General features: G+C 45.3%; 1 protein-coding gene across 4 annotated transcripts in view; it reads left to right on the plus strand.

Annotated features, from left to right (window-relative positions):
* drp2 (dystrophin related protein 2) overlaps positions 1–15,797 on the plus strand; it is a 299,384-nt gene that overhangs the window by 188,103 nt on the left and 95,484 nt on the right. The window contains exon 1 of one of the 4 annotated variants that reach the window (XM_078412318.1): positions 3,901–4,012. The exons of the other annotated variants lie outside the window; for them this stretch is intronic. The gene's annotated coding sequence lies outside the window, so the exon portion shown is untranslated. Of the gene's footprint in view, positions 1–3,900; positions 4,013–15,797 lie in introns of those variants that run through there. 4 annotated transcript variants of the gene reach the window in all.

Consider the following 15,797-nt stretch of genomic DNA (forward strand, 5'->3'; position numbering starts at 1 on the left):
CATTCCCCTGCAACCGTAGGAGATGTAACACCTGTTCCTATACCTCTTCCCTCACCTCCATCCAGGGACCCCAGCAGTCCTTCCAGGTGAGACAGAAGTTCACATGCACCTGCTCTAACCTCATCTACTGCATCCGGTGATCCCAACGTGGCCTCCTGTGTATTGGCAAGACCAACTGCACACTCGTTGACCATTTCGCCAAACACTTGTGCTCGGTCTGCCAAGGCCTACTGCATCTCCCTGTTGTTAACCATTTTAACTCCCCGTCCCATTCCTATACTGACCTTTCTGTCCTGGGCACCCTCCATTTCCAGAGCAAGGCCAAGCACAAACTAGAGGAACAGCCATATTCAATTTGGGCAGCTTACAACCAACAGTATGAACATTGAATTCTCTAGTTTTATGTACCCATAACAACTCCATTCACCTCCCCCCCCCCCCTCTCCCCTGTGCCCCACCTGGACACACACCTATTCCTCCCCTCCCCCTCCACCTATATTCCTTCATCTGGTTTCACAATTTGCAACTCTTCAATCCTTTTATCGCACACCTTCTCCCATCTCTGTCCAACCATCGGCCTATCAAAAATCCCTGTCGCCTGTGTCGACCTATTACCTGTCACGCTTTTCCTTTTCCCTCCTCTCTTCTAGCTTTCTTCCACCCCCTCCCCCCCACAATCAATCTGAAGAAGAGTCCTGACCCAAAACACAACCTATCAATGTTCTCCAGGGATGCTGCCTGACCTGTTGAGTTACTCCAGCACTTTTTTTTTGTTGTAAACCAGCATCAGCAGTTCCTTGTTTCTACACCTTGATGTAGTCATTTTGTTTGAAACACTGCAGCACTAGCATCATTGTGTTCTCCTTTCTCAGACTATCAACATATCAACAGAGCAGTTGAAGGATACCAAGGTGACACAGCAATATTTCTCACTCTGCCATCATGTAAATTCAATAATAGCAGAAATTGGTATGTCACGCTAACAAATCTCACACTCTCTCCATAAGAAATTAATAGCTGACAAGTATCAATATGACAATCTCACATTGCTCACACTGCCAATGCATAGAATAATTTCTCACAGAGTTTTCTGTAATTAGTTTGACAGCTGCTGGCAGTCCTATTGTGCAAATACCTTTTTAGACAGAATGTAAGATAAAATGTGGGTTTTGCTGGCAAATCCTATCTAATATCTAATTCCCACCATTTATTTCCCAAAGCATGATTATAATGGAGCACAGATCTGCCTTGAAATCGCACTATCAATAGATAAACCCAATTTGTTCAGAAAGGGAGATATAAGGAACTGCAGATGTTGGTCCACAAAAAAACCCACAAAGTTGCTGGAGTAATTGTATTTGGACATTTGGAGTATTGTGAGCAGCTTTGGGCCCTATTTCTGAGCAAGGATATGCTGGTATTGCAGAGGGTCCAAAGAAGGTTTATAAGAATGGCCTGTTTCCGCGCTGTATCTCTAAAGTAAACTAGATTTGACTCATCAAGTCTACTCCACCTTTCAATCATGGCTGATCTAGCTTTCCCTCTCAACCCCATTCTCCTGCCTTCTGCCCACAACCCCTAACACCTGTACTAATCAAGAATCTATCAATCTCTGCCATAAAAATATCAATTGACTTGGCCTCCACAGCCTTCTGTGGCACTGAATTTCACAGATTTACCATCCGCTAAATAAAGAATTTCCTCCTTATCTCCTTTCTAAAGGTACGTCCTTTTATTCTGAGGCTATGGTTTCAGGTCCTCGACACTCCCACCTGTGGAAACATCCTCTCCCCATCCACTCTATCCAGGTCTTTCACTATTCAGTAAGCTTAATGAGGTCCCCCCCTCATCCTTCTAAACTCTAGCGAGTACAGGCCTTGTGCCTTCAAACGCTTGTCATTTAACATAGCTGTTTTATTAGGGAACTCTAGTTATCAGATTCATTCAGGACCTGATTTATACTGGAAATAACTTTTTATATTAGTGTGAATATAGGCTTTAGTGTTTTCTGATGGAACTCCACTGGTGTCATTTCAAAGTCTTCTTATTGTAAATTGTAAATTGTAAAAAAATTGTAAAAAACCTTTATTGTCACTACACAAAGTACAGCGAAATTAAAGCAGTCCAGATGATGCAATCACACACAGCAGACAGTACAAAGGACAAACCTCTATCCATAACAAGCCAAACCTAATCCACTGAATCAAACAAACTGACCTCCAATACAATATAGACAAAACAACTACAACACGGTCGAGGCAGTGTACAGTGCAATCAAGACAGCAAGTTATTGCACAGCAATGAGAGCTAACATATTGCAAGTGCCGTTTTAAAAAAATAAAAGAAATAATGTAATCAAATATAAGGTGCGGTCGGCTGTAACATGCAATAAGTTTAGCAAATGCTAACAACATAAGTGCAGTAGAATGCAAACTTGTATTAAATTGAGGCCTATGTTTTCTGACAAGTAACTGACAGTGTTCCGATCAGTTCCGTTCCTTCCCTTCAGTTTTATGTGAGTGTCTGGCAGTGTTCAGCTCACGTATGACACTGGGGTAGAAACTGTTCTTGAGTCTATTAGTCCGTGATGTAATGGACCTGAACCGTCTACCAGAGGGCAGCAGTTCGAGCAGCTGATGACCAGGGTGGGAAGGATCCCTCAGGATGTTGGCTGCTCTGCTGAGGCAGCGGAGGGAGTTTGGTCCAAATATAAAGTAAGCTTTGTATTGATACAATTTTGAAATTAATTAGATTCCAAGTCGGAAACCAAGCGTCCCTTTAAAGTGCTCTGGCTACTGTATACAGCTTTTGTATTTTTTAATATTATTTCACAATTAAAAAGAAATTGATTGCATCTGGAAATGCTTGATTTGCCAGAAATATAAGTTTAGTATGACAGTGTAGTGGTTATGTTACTGGACTAGAAACCAAAGGCATGAGTTCAAATCCTGTGGCAGATAAAGACTTTAAATTCAAGTCAGTAAATGAATCCGATGTTAAAATATCAGTAAGTAAACAACTAGATTTTTGGGTGGCATCACAGCACAGCTGGTAGAGTACTGCCTCACAGCGCCAGAGATCCAGATTTGATCCTGACCCCAGGTGCTGTTTGTGTGGAGTTTGCATGTTCTCCCTGTGACCCTGTGGGATTTCTCTGGGAACTCCGGTTTCCTCCTATATCCCACAGACATGTGGTTTTGTAGTTTTTTTAATTGCCCCTCCAGTGCAGGGAGTGGATCCAAAATTGGGATTGCATGGAAGTAGTGTGAAGAGATGATCTGTGGTCAGTGTGGACTCAGTGGGCTGAAGGGCCTATTTCCATGTTGTATCCTTCAATCAATCAACCAATCAAAATCTGAGAGATGGAAGTGTCCATAATGTTTATGGTAAGATATGCGCGGAAGTTTGTGGCGACGTGATTTCTTTAACTGAGAACTTCTTTAACTGAGAGCAAATCAGATCACATTTCACAAGATCCAAAGGCTTGCCTATTTCGTTTCTTAAACTGAATCCAAATAGTTGTTAATGGCTAAAAACGGATAACATGGTAAATCCAAGTGTATGACCAGAAACAGATGAATAGGAACAACACTGAGGGTTCAATGGCCTGTATTTGTTCCGACATTCTTGCTTACAAAATGTTAACAAGGCTCCACAGATCTGGATAGGAAGCTAGAATTGACTGCAGAAGAAAAGGATAAAGAATACTACTGTCAGTTAAAAGTGCTGAGAACGGAGGCTGCACAGGCTCAGTGCCAGCGTGAGGAGGTTCGCCCAAATACGTGGAGAAATGAGAACAGTGCAGGCTGAAGGGGAAGGAGAATGTCATAAATCTGCAAACAAGGGAAAGGACAGTCAGCATCAACATGAAAAACACACATGAGAATGTCATTGCCTGCTCAAGTATGGAGCCAATGATTCTGAGTATCAGCATGTGTAGATCCTATACAAACACAAGGTGGATGAGAAAAACAAAGCAACTCGTGATTTGACGCAGCCAGACTTCTAAGCGGTGAGTTCTGCTGAGTGTGTCTAGTTGGTCTGTTTTGTTCCTCATGTCTTATGATGAATTGTGAGCTATTTTAAGATTCTTAAGAGAATATGAATTGTGAGCTATCTACCATTAATGAGACTAAAAAGAAGGTGGTGGAAAGCTCAGGGTCACTATATAGTGATCATGTATTAATGCCTAGAAATGTTACTAGACCATATAAAGTAGACATGATGGGTGCATGAAAAGGATGTCTGTAACCAGTATGGATATTGGTCCTCTGCTAAAAACTATTTACATCTTGGGTGTAAGTGACTGAGCATTGCACACTTTCAGAATTAAACTCCTTACAGAAGTTGGATTCGGTTAGTGGTCACAGGCAAAATCAACTAGAGTCAAGGGAGTAAGCATTGGAGACCATTAGGTCAGAAGGTGGGGATGGACAAAAGATCAAGGGTCAGCAGTTGGACGGTTCAGGAGGCTTGGGTGTGTGGGTTGGTGGAGAAAGAGGGAGGCTGTCAGTTGGGCAGTCCATCGTTGGTGAGGGCAAGAGAAGACTTGAATGACTCAGCGGGTCAGGCAGCATCTCAGATTGAAGAAGGGTTTCGACCTGAAACGTCACCCATACCTTCTCTCCAGATGCTGCCTGTCCCACTGAGTTACTTCAGCATTTTGTGTTTGTCCATCTACCTGTCTAAATGTTTCTTAAACATTGCAATGGTACCTAATAGTGGAGCGATTGTCAAGCGGTGATTGCAGATCCACTTCTGTGACCAGCGCACAAAGAGTAGCATAGCTTGGGCTCTGCCCTCTTGGAATGTGTAGGGGGTCAGGTCGCAGTGGCAGCTGACCAACCCTCTTCACTCCTACATACACATATCCCTCTCTCCATTACAAATAAGGGGTTGGCCATTTAGGACTGAGATGAGGAAAACCTTTTTCACCCAGAGAGTTGTGAATCTGTGGAATTCTCAGCCACAGAAGGCAGTGGAGGCCAATTCACTGGATGTTTTCAAGAGTGAGTTCGATATCGCTCTTAGGGCTAACGGAATTAAGGGATATGGGGAGAAAGCAGGAACAGGGAACTGATTTTGGATGATCAGCCATGATCATATTGAATGGCGGTGCTGGCTCAAAGGACTGAATGGCCGACTCGTGCACACATTTTCTATGAGATTAGCAACTGGGGAGTTATCAGGGACTGGCCTTAAACGGTCCATGACAGCATCTCTATTGGAGAAATCTGGAACTGGCATTTTCATTGGGGATCCTGGGCTCAGGGATCATGCTGGAAATCGAGATGATTGATTCATGCAATGCGTGCACGCTTACCTGGTTAATGTGAGGAAATAACAATCAGCTCCTCTTGCCTGATCCACCATTCAGTAAAGTTGCAGTTGATCTTTTACCTCAGCTCATCTTGCCTGCACTAACCCCATATCCTTCAATTCCCTGAATATCTATAAATCTATTATAGACAATAGACAATAGGTGCAGGAGTAGGCCATTCGGCCCTTCGAGCCAGCACCGCCATTTAATGTGATCATGGCTGATCATTCTCAATCAGTACCCCGTTCCTGCCTTCTCCCCATACCCCATATTCATCACTGTCCTCTCTTGATCCTTCCCAAGACATGGCTTTAGAAATGATATGTTGACAGATATACAGGTGAAGGTTCCCTTTGTGTAGATGTCCATAAATCAATTTTGTTCGTAAGTTGGAAAATACATAAAATCGCTCAATATTGTAATCACACCTCCACAGTATTGTAAGGAATTGCATCAAAGGCACATGAAACATAAGAAAGAACAATTTCTTAAAGTGAAGAACGAGAGGAGACTAATTCTGCCATTTGTAGGAATTCAGAATGTACATTTTGAATATAATAATATTATGGGAGCTCGTTCATATATAGTGTTGTCCATAAGTCGGGCATTCGTAATTCAGAGACGACCTGTAGTGTGAAGGAACTGAGTGAGACTCAAGAAACCACAACTTTAAAACCTCTTAAGCCAGATTGCATCAAGCAACGAGAGAATAACTAAGGCTAATGAAGTTCACGCACAGCAATCTAACCACATTGCAAGCCTCATATTTCCACCTTTACTTCCTCTAAATGCTGCTGAAATTCTTTAAGACACTTTGGACATCTGCAAATCTAATTGCTCATACTGTCATCCTATCAGCCTTGCAAGTTAAGCCCCTTATAAACTGCTGCTAGCCATCTGCATACTATCTAATTTAATTTTAAAGGTTCCATGTCCACTTCCATTGATTTCGAGTCTGTGCCTCAACATATGTCAGCCCAGCATTCCAGCCCAGGTCCACCAATCTCACAGCTATGTCAATCTAGACCGTTTCATTTTTAGCTGCAAAGCTAGTAAATATCTCAGCTGCATGTTGTGAAATGATAATCCTTCTAGTTACATTTGTGTCTGTGATTTAATTTAATGCGCCATTCACGTTAAATAGAATACCTTATCAAAGCAAGTGTTGAAATTGTGGTTAGATAGGGAAAATTTGGTAGATAAGTTACAGGATTTAACTGTAGTTATGGATCCAGATGCTTGTGTACAAACTGTGCAAGAGCTTTCAATACACAGTTCCTGCTTAGTGGGTTTCACAGTAATGGTATACAAAAAGTGGAGCAAATTTATATTGGCAAACATTACCCTTGTACAGGGTCAAAAAATGGAACGGGGTTAATTTTATTAACTTAGCCAGTCAGGAATGATCTCGGGCTTTGTAACGCAGCAACTCTACCGCTGCACTATTGTGCTGCCCAATGCTTCAGGTTAATGACCTATCATGGGCTTGAAACATTATTTTCACTTCTCTCTCAACACTTCAAAATTTCCAGCCCTTTCTGCTTTAATTTTGGATTTCCAGCACCTGCAGTTATTTGTTCTTCACATCTTTTAAAGGTCAACTTAATTTGACATGCTGATCTTTGCTCATGGGCAGATCACCTCGAACCATAACTGAGAGAAGTACAGCTTGTGCATTTGCCAGAAACAGGGGGGGGGGGAAATTGCAAGAGTTATGGCTGGAATGTTTTGGAATAAATGAATATGAAATAATCCTATGAGGAAAAAAAGCAGGGATCTCTGAGCCAAAGATGTAAATATATTGTTTATGTTTTGCTCTCGCGAGGCAATGTTCCTTTTCCATTCGTAAAAATAGTTCTTTTCATGTAGAAAAAAAGAACGGCAGATGCTGGTTTACACAAAAAAAAGCTAAGTGCTGGAGTAAGTCAGCAGCAGATCAAGCAGCACCTCTGCAGAGCAGGGAAGGTTGGGACCTGAGTACATACTGATTTTGGCAGCGAATGGGCAAGCTGGAAGAGTGGAGGGGCAAGACAAAGCCTGGCATGTGGTAGGTGGATACAGGTGAGCGGGTTTTAAATAGGCAGATGTGCGGGACAAGTATCTTACAAAGAGGATGGTGAGAGCTGGAATGCGCTGCCTGGGGTAGTAGTGGAGCCAGATACGATACTGACATTTAAGAGACTTTGGACAGGCACATAGATATGCAGATAATGGAGGGAAATGGATTATATGCAGGCAGATAAGAATTGATCTTGGCATCATGTTTGGCACAAGCATTGTGGGCTGAAGAACCTGTTCCTGTGCTGTACAGTTCCACATGATTCCACAGTTCTATGTTCTTAAAAAAAAGCTGTTTATCTTGTAGTTAAATGACTGATTATCAAACATATTTAAAAACTATTCAGAAGGGACAGTCTAAGACTATCGGGGAGCTCTGTAATGAGACCTCAGCAACGTCAGCTGAGGCCCATTGGTTCAGCATGGCCTGTTCCACCACTGAGGGTGAATTCATTCAGCCTTCTTCATACAAAAAATGTAATCACAGCAGGACAGAGACTATGGACAGCAACTATGGTCTGAGGTTTGGGAACCACATGATCAAGTCCAGTAGTCGACAGAACTGAACTAACATCTCGTGTAAGTTACTCCTCGTGCCTGCATCAGAGGATATGTTTTAACTTCGGGGTCTCCTTATATAAAGCAGGACATACTTGTTTTGTGGGAGTACTTCAACTTGACCCCTAAATGATCCCCATCCAAATCAAACCAGACTCGCCTCTGTACAAATCTGGGATTAGATCGAATATCTCATTCCCAGGATTGGAACCCATCCTGTAAACTCCATAATTGTATTTTAGACTTTTGCTCCTCGATTGCCCCAGATGAGTAAAATGAGTTATATGACGTACAGGTATGTAGGTTAATTGACTGGGTAAATGTAAACAAATTGTCCCTAGTGGGTGTAGGATAGTGTTAATGTACGGGGATCGCTGGGCGGCACGGACTTGGTGGGCCGAAAAGGCCTGTTTCCGGCTGTATATATATGATATTGTAGCGACCATAGAGAATGGTCCAGGTCGTCGAACCCTCAGATTGGCCAGCGAGGTCACGTGTGAACGCGACCATGGGGATTGGTCCAGGGAGCGACATCGCTGATTGGCCAGCGTGGTCATGTGAGCTTTTGGCGCCCGAAATGTTCAGTTCGGCGAAGTCTTCGAAGAAGACAGTAAGTTTTTGATGGTTGTCCTTTACCTTGTTGTTTAACTCTGTATTCGAATATTGCGGCTGCAATAAACTTCTTCTACAACCAACAAGTTTTCGGACTCGCCATATTGGTGACCCCGACGTGATCTGGACGATCACTGACTATGCCTCGTTGTTGATTGCCGCGCCTGGCACACCGGAGTTAAGCGCGGTAAGCGTTCACCTTCCGTTGTTTTGGACACATTCACCGCAATCTTGGTTTGTCCACACCGAAGCTCAATTTCATATAAAGAAGATATCGGACGACTCCACGATGTATTACTACCTCGTCAGCGCTCTATCACCGGAGACGACCACACGCGTGATGCGGTTCATCGTTAATCCGCCTGCGGAAAACAAGTACGAGGCCATGAAGAAAGTGTTACTGCGAACCTTCGGGTTTAATAGGTATGATTGCGCTGCAAGACTTCTGCACCTACCGGATCTCGGAGATCGACGGCCTTCCGTTCTCATGTCCGAAATGATGATGCTAGCCGGTGAGCATACGGATTGCCTTATGTTCGAACAGGCATTCCGAGAGAAGCTTCCTGAGGATGTCCGACTGCTGCTCACGGATTGTTCTTTTAAGGACCCCGAAGCATATGCAGCGAAAGCGGACGCGCTCATAGCGGCTAAAAACAAGGCAAGCGGTTCGATCAACAAGGTCTCGACATCAGTGACCACGCCACAGCGACATCAAGATGGCGCCGCGTCTCCCGCCATTTCTCCGAAAGCCCGCCAAAAAGATCCGCACAAGCGCGGCTGGTGCTATTATCACCTACGATGGGGTAGCGAATCCCGCAACTGCCGCTCACCTTGTACCTTCGCGGGAAATGCCTCGGCCGAACGTACATAGGGGCAGTTACGATTGGCCAGAACCGACGCCTCTACGTCCATGATCGATTCACGGACACAGAATTTTTGGTGGACACGGGAGCCATCGTCAGTATAGTGCCGCCGACCGACCTCGAAACCAGAACGGGTAAGACAGGTCCCACCCTCATCGCGGTTAATGGCAGCCCCATTCGCACTTTCGGTATACGGAAGATGTCCCTTGTGTTAGGCCTCCGCACGTACGAATAGCCATTCATCATAGCCGATGTCAGACAAGCGTTCCTGGGCGCAGATTTTCTCTGGGCTTTTTCACTGGTCCCTGATGTCCGCGGTAACGACCTCCGACCCTCCGCCGGAGAGGAGCCCGTCGCTCCGACAATCGCCTCCCTGCCCAGCCCTACTGTCCAGGCCGTCGTCGCGGCCCCTGACTCGTATGCTGAGATCCTGGCGGAGTTTCCAGAGCTGCTCATCCAACGTTTTGACACGCCTTCGGCCAAGCACGGCGTGGTCTATCACATCCGCACCGAAGGCCCTCCCGTTTTCGCTCGGGCCAGGAGACTACCGCCAGACAAACTGGTGGTGGCACGGGCGGAATTTAGGAAGATGGAGGAAATGGGAATTGTCCGTCAGTCCGACAGCTCGTGGGCCTCGCCGTTGCATATGGTCTCCAAGGCATCTGGGGGGTGGAGACCATGTGGCGATTATCGGCGTCTCAATGCTGTCACCACGGCTGATCGCTACCCCATACCGCACCTACAGGACTTTTCGTCTGGGCTGGAAGGAGCGGTGGTGTTCTCCAAAATCGATTTGGTGCGAGGATACCACCAGATTCCGGTGCGACCGGAGGACATACAGAAAACTGCAACGATTACTCCGTTCGGGTTGTTTGAATGGTTGCGTATGCCTTTCGGTTTAAAGAACGCGGCACAGGCTTTCCAACGACTGATGGACCGTGTGGGCCGGGGTTTACCCTTTTTGTTTATTTATTTAGATGACATCCCGGTCGCCAGCCCCTCAGTGCAGGAACACCAGGTCCACTTGCGGACTGTGTTCCAGCGGCTCCAAGACCACGGGCTCATTATCCAACCCTCCAAGTGTCAATTCGGCCTCCCTTCTCTTGATTTTCTAGGGCACAGAATTACCCCTGCCGGCGCCTCCCCTTTGCCCGAGAAGGTGGAGGCTATCCGGGCATTTCCCAGGCCCACCACAGTAAAAGGACTACAGGAGTTCGTAGGCATGGTTAATTTCTACCATAGGTTCGTTCCGGCAGCTGCGCGAGTCATGCGCCCGCTCTTCCAATGCCTTGCGGGAAAACCGGTAGAGTTGATATGGTCCCCGGCCGCAGAGTCGGCTTTTACAGCAGCTAAGGCAGCCTTGGCAGACGCCACCATGTTGGTCCACCCGAGCCCCTCCGCCCCCACGGCCCTGACGGTTGACGCCTCTGACGTGGCGGTGGGCGGGGTCTTGGAGCAGCAGGTCGGTGGTCGTTGGCAGCCTTTGGCGTTTTTCAGCCGGCAACTAAATTCGGCTGAGCTGAAGTATAGCGCATTTGACCGAGAGCTTCTGGCCCTCTATTTAGCTGTTCGTCATTTCAGGTACTTCCTTGAGGGCCGCCCATTTGTGGCCTTTACGGACCACAAACCATTAACATTTGCATTTTTCAAATTGTCTGACCCATGGTCGGCCCGCCAGCAGCGGCACCTGACTGCTATCTCCGAATTTACCACCGATGTCCGTCATGTCGCGGGTAAGCTTAATGCCGTTGCTGACGCCCTGTCTAGACCTGCTTTTTCCCCTATTTCGGCGGTGGACTGCGAGGTGGATCCCCAGGAGCTTGCGGAGGCACAGCTTCTAGCGGATACCGCTTCGGCATACCAGTCCACCACTTCGTGATTAAAGTTGGCTCAGGTAGCCTGCGGGTCGGAAGGCACAAAAGTCTGGTGCGATGTTTCTCTTCCCCGTCCCAGGCCGGTAGTACCGCCCTCCCTTCAGCGCCGGGTTTTCGATGCCGTTCATGGGTTGGCGCACCCGTCCATCCGCTCCACCTCTGCTTTGGTAGCAGCTCGGTTTGTCTGGCATGGCCTACGGAAACAGGTAGCGGGCTGGGCGCGTTCCTGCGTTCCCTGTCAGACCGCTAAAGTCCAGCGCCATGCCCAGCCCCCCGTACAGGATTTCGAGGTCCCAGCAGTTTGTTTTTTCCACATCCACGTGGATTTAGTCGGGCCTTTGCCTTCCTCCCGGGGCTACACCCACCTCCTCACAGTGGTGGATCGGTTCACCCGGTGGCCAGAGGCTTTCCCATTGTCTGATATTTCGTCAGCGTCTTGTGCCAGGACTTTGGCCCTCCATTGGGTAGCTCGTTTCGGGGTCCCGGCAGTTATTACCACTGACAGGGGGCCGCAGTTCACTTCGTCCCTCTGGGCCGCGCTCGCAGAACTGTACGGTTCCAAGTTACAACCCACTACTGCATATCACCCCCAGGCAAATGGACTTGTAGAAAGGTTCCACCGTCAACTTAAGGCGTCCCTCAGTGCAAGGCTTGAAGGCCCGGACTGGGTAGACCAGCTCCCCTGGGTTCTTTTGGGCATCCGGACTGCTCCTAAGCTAGATCTCGGTGCGTCGTCCGCGGAGCTAGTATATGGCTCGACACTTCGTGTACCCGGAGATTTGTTTCCGGACCCTTCAGACCAGCTGCCTACAGTCCCATCAGTGTTAGCATCTCTCCGGGAACGGGTGGGCTCCCTGGCTCCAGTCCCGACTTCACGTCATGGGTGTCCCATGGTACATGAACCGCCTTCCCTGAAGGACTGTGAGTTTGTTTTTCTGCGAAAAGATTCCCATCGCGCCCCGTTGCAGAGGGTCTATCAAGGGCCATTCCGGGTTTTGCGTAAGGGAACGGCTACCTTCACCTTAGACATGTGCGGCAAGAGTGAGCTCGTCTCGGTGTCCGGGCTCAAACCTGCACACTTGGATCCGGATCAACCAGTCCTGGTCGGTCAAACCCCTAGGAGAGGCCGACCTCCGTTAGTTCCGCTCAGTCCAGGACCCCCCGTTCCGGCAGTTCCTCCAGGACCCCCCGTTCCGGCAGTTCCTCCAAGTCCGGAACCCCCGGCTCCTGTGGTTCAGGCTGTCCCTCTCCGTACTCGTTATGGTCGCGAAATCCGGCTCCCTGCTAGGTTCCGTACCTCGGGTTCTGGGGGGGGTCATGTAGCGACCATAGAGAATGGTCCAGGTCGTCGAACCCTCAGATTGGCCAGCGAGGTCACGTGTGAACGCGACCATGGGGATTGGTCCAGGGAGTGACATCGCTGATTGGCCAGCGTGGTCATGTGCGCTTTTGGCGCCCGAAATGTTCAGTTCGGCGAAGTCTTCGAAGAAGACAGTAAGTTTTTGATGGTTGTCCTTTACCTTGTTGTTTAACTCTGTATTCGAATATTGCGGCTGCAATAAACTTCTTCTACAACCAACAAGTTTTCGGACTCGCCATAATATGATATGATATGATGATATGATGACTATCTATTTTAAGTACAAGCTGCTTACGGATTAGAACCGAATTGAAGGCTAAAAGAATAACAAACACTAGGCACATGATTAAATATTCTGGAGAGAATGATGATTCATGCACTGCAAGAACCCTGGGTGAGCCATCCAAAATTTGTTACAGCTCAGTTCTCCAGGTATCTCGTAAAGTTGGGCGATTATGCTGAAATAAATAGACCATCAAGACTGAGAAAAGAAGGCTCAATTTGGGGGATTGTTTTATCTGGTAGTTAATTCTGATTAGAAAGCATTTCCTCGCCTTTTGCTGGAAGCTGTTAGTTGATTGAGCTATAATGGTTTCCAATAAATTTGCATGATGGTCTGAACTTTATGCCAAATAACCATTCTCCTTGTTCAGAAGATACAGAAACGAGAGGCACGATCATATCAAGGACAGAACAATTTCTTGTTGCTTGTTTGGAGATGAGATCTCAGAGTCAGGATTTTGTTTCATTTGTTTTGTCCATTGAGAAAATTTATATAATGGCAGTAAGTGACATTTGCTCAAGAAATACATGTACTTAATGTCATGCTATAAATTTGCTCTTGCATAAATTCAATTTATTAGTTGGGTCTCTGGTTTATTTATCAGGGTATTTTGACCAATGACTGTCCTGTGCATAATGCAAAATGTATTACAATTTATCATAAAAATTGGTGGAAGATGCCAGATACTGTAACAGATCAAATAACATAAGTGAAGAAAATTAAATGTTATCGTCATTTCAGTACACATTTCAGTGTTATTGTCATTATCGTACACTTCAAATGACATAGACTGTATTTCAGTCACAGATTAATCTAATTGTATGAATGGAAAACATTTTAATATTTAAATATTTTAATATTAAAATATTAAAACTATTTGCTCATTCACATTAAGTGACAAATCGACCTTACATAATTCAGCAGAAGTGTCCTAAGACAATGTTCAATGTGCTAATCAAAACCGCCTGAGATATATTTGCAAGGTTTATGCAAAATTACATTAATTAAAATTAATTCAAAAACTTATCAGGTACTTATTTAACTTCATGAACCGTTTATTCCTACAAATTATACCAGAAAATAATCATAATGTCTACCACTTATACAGTACATGAGAACTATTTGCTCATTCTGTACATTTTCTTTCTTTCTCTTGCTTATTAATTCAGAATAGCTTTTCGAGGTCCATGCACAAAAATAATTATTTTCTTTTCGAACATTTTCACTTGAATGTTGATGATCTTGAAATAATCGATACAGGCATTAAATGTGTATTTCATTTTAATAATGTAAGCGCTATAAAATATGTTGGACCAAACATGCACAACTGGTTAGGAAAATAACTGCAGATGCTGGTTCAAATTGAAGGTAGACACAAAATGCTGGAGTAACTCCAAAGGGGGGGGGGGGGAAGAGAGGGACAGAGGAACTATCTGAAGGTGGACAGAGGAACTATCTGAAGATAGTACCTCTGTCCCTCTCTTTCCCCTCCCCCTTCCCAGTTCTCCCACTGTCTTCCTGTCTCCTGCTACATCCTATTTTTGTCCTGCCCCCTCCCCTGACATCAGTCTGAAGAAGGGTCTTGACCCAAAAGGTCACCCATTCCTTCTCTCCTGAGATGCTGCTGACCCGCTGAGTTACTCCAGCATTTTGTGTCTACCTGCACAACTGGTTTGATCTGTGGTCTAAATATGGTGTGATCATGATATGAACATGTGGTGTTTTTAAGGTCAGTGTGAATAGAGAGATATAAATCTGAATATTCTGTGCTGCAGATAAATAATACAAGCTCACTTGTGGATGCACTAGGTTTTGGCACTGGTCTTACAGCAGTCAGATTTGAAGACCATGTACCTAGTTCAACTTGAAAATATGGCACGTTGGCAAGCTGCTGAAAGCCCATCCCTCTTTGCCAGCAGCTTGTTCTTTCATGTCAGTTACCAAATCTACTTTTTTGAGGTAATTCCCAGAGCCTTCAAATCAGCCGCAGTACAAGATCGTGTATTCACCCAAAGAGAGGGTCAGTCAGAGAGGGACCGATGGATGTTTCTTCTGATCTCTTGCAGTACCTATCTCACAGGACATTGTTCAGCTCCTGATGACGTTTCCTAGCTCTGTAAAGGGAATGATGCACAGGCAGCACAAAGATTAGCCCTGACATCAAAGCTCAGCTGGAAATTTTATTAGATGGCCTTGTTCCAAGCAATGATGTTCGGCACTGTTGCACCAATGGTGGATAGCATTTAACATTAGGGGAATTAAAGTTGTAAAATTAGCCTCATCTAAATACATAGGAGTCAGAGTTGTGCTTATTGAGGGACAAAACAAGCGGGTGAAACAAATGGATAGCATTTGATGTTATCGGAGTAAGATCTTTTAAAAACAGTGAATTCTTGAAAAGTTTATTTTAGTTTAGTTTATTATTGTCATGTTTACTGAGGTACAGTGAATAGCTTTTGTTTGCATGCTATTCAGACAAAGACTATGCATGAATACAGTCAAGCCGCCCACAGTGCACAGATAAAGGATGAAGGGTACAGCATTTAGTACAAAGATATAATGTTGAAGGCCGAAAAAGTCAGATTAAACATTTTTCAACAGTTTTCAATGTGGTAGATGAGAGGTCAGGACTGCACTTTAGCTGATGAGAGGGTGGTTCAGTTGCTTGACAACTGCTTAGAAGAAACTGTTCCTGAATCTGGAGGTATGCGTTTTCAAACTTGAAAAGATATCTTTGTCGATGTTTATATCAGATTCGTGCTCATCTTAATCTCTCCTCTTCATCGGATCTGAAGCAGATGAAAGATACGCTCATCAAAGCAGCAACTCAAACTCATAAATGCAGTTGTTAACCAAAAGAGTCTTTGCT

Source organism: Rhinoraja longicauda, chromosome 15 (assembly GCF_053455715.1).
Source record: "Rhinoraja longicauda isolate Sanriku21f chromosome 15, sRhiLon1.1, whole genome shotgun sequence".
In the NCBI taxonomy this organism is placed as follows: Eukaryota; Metazoa; Chordata; class Chondrichthyes; order Rajiformes; family Arhynchobatidae; genus Rhinoraja; species Rhinoraja longicauda.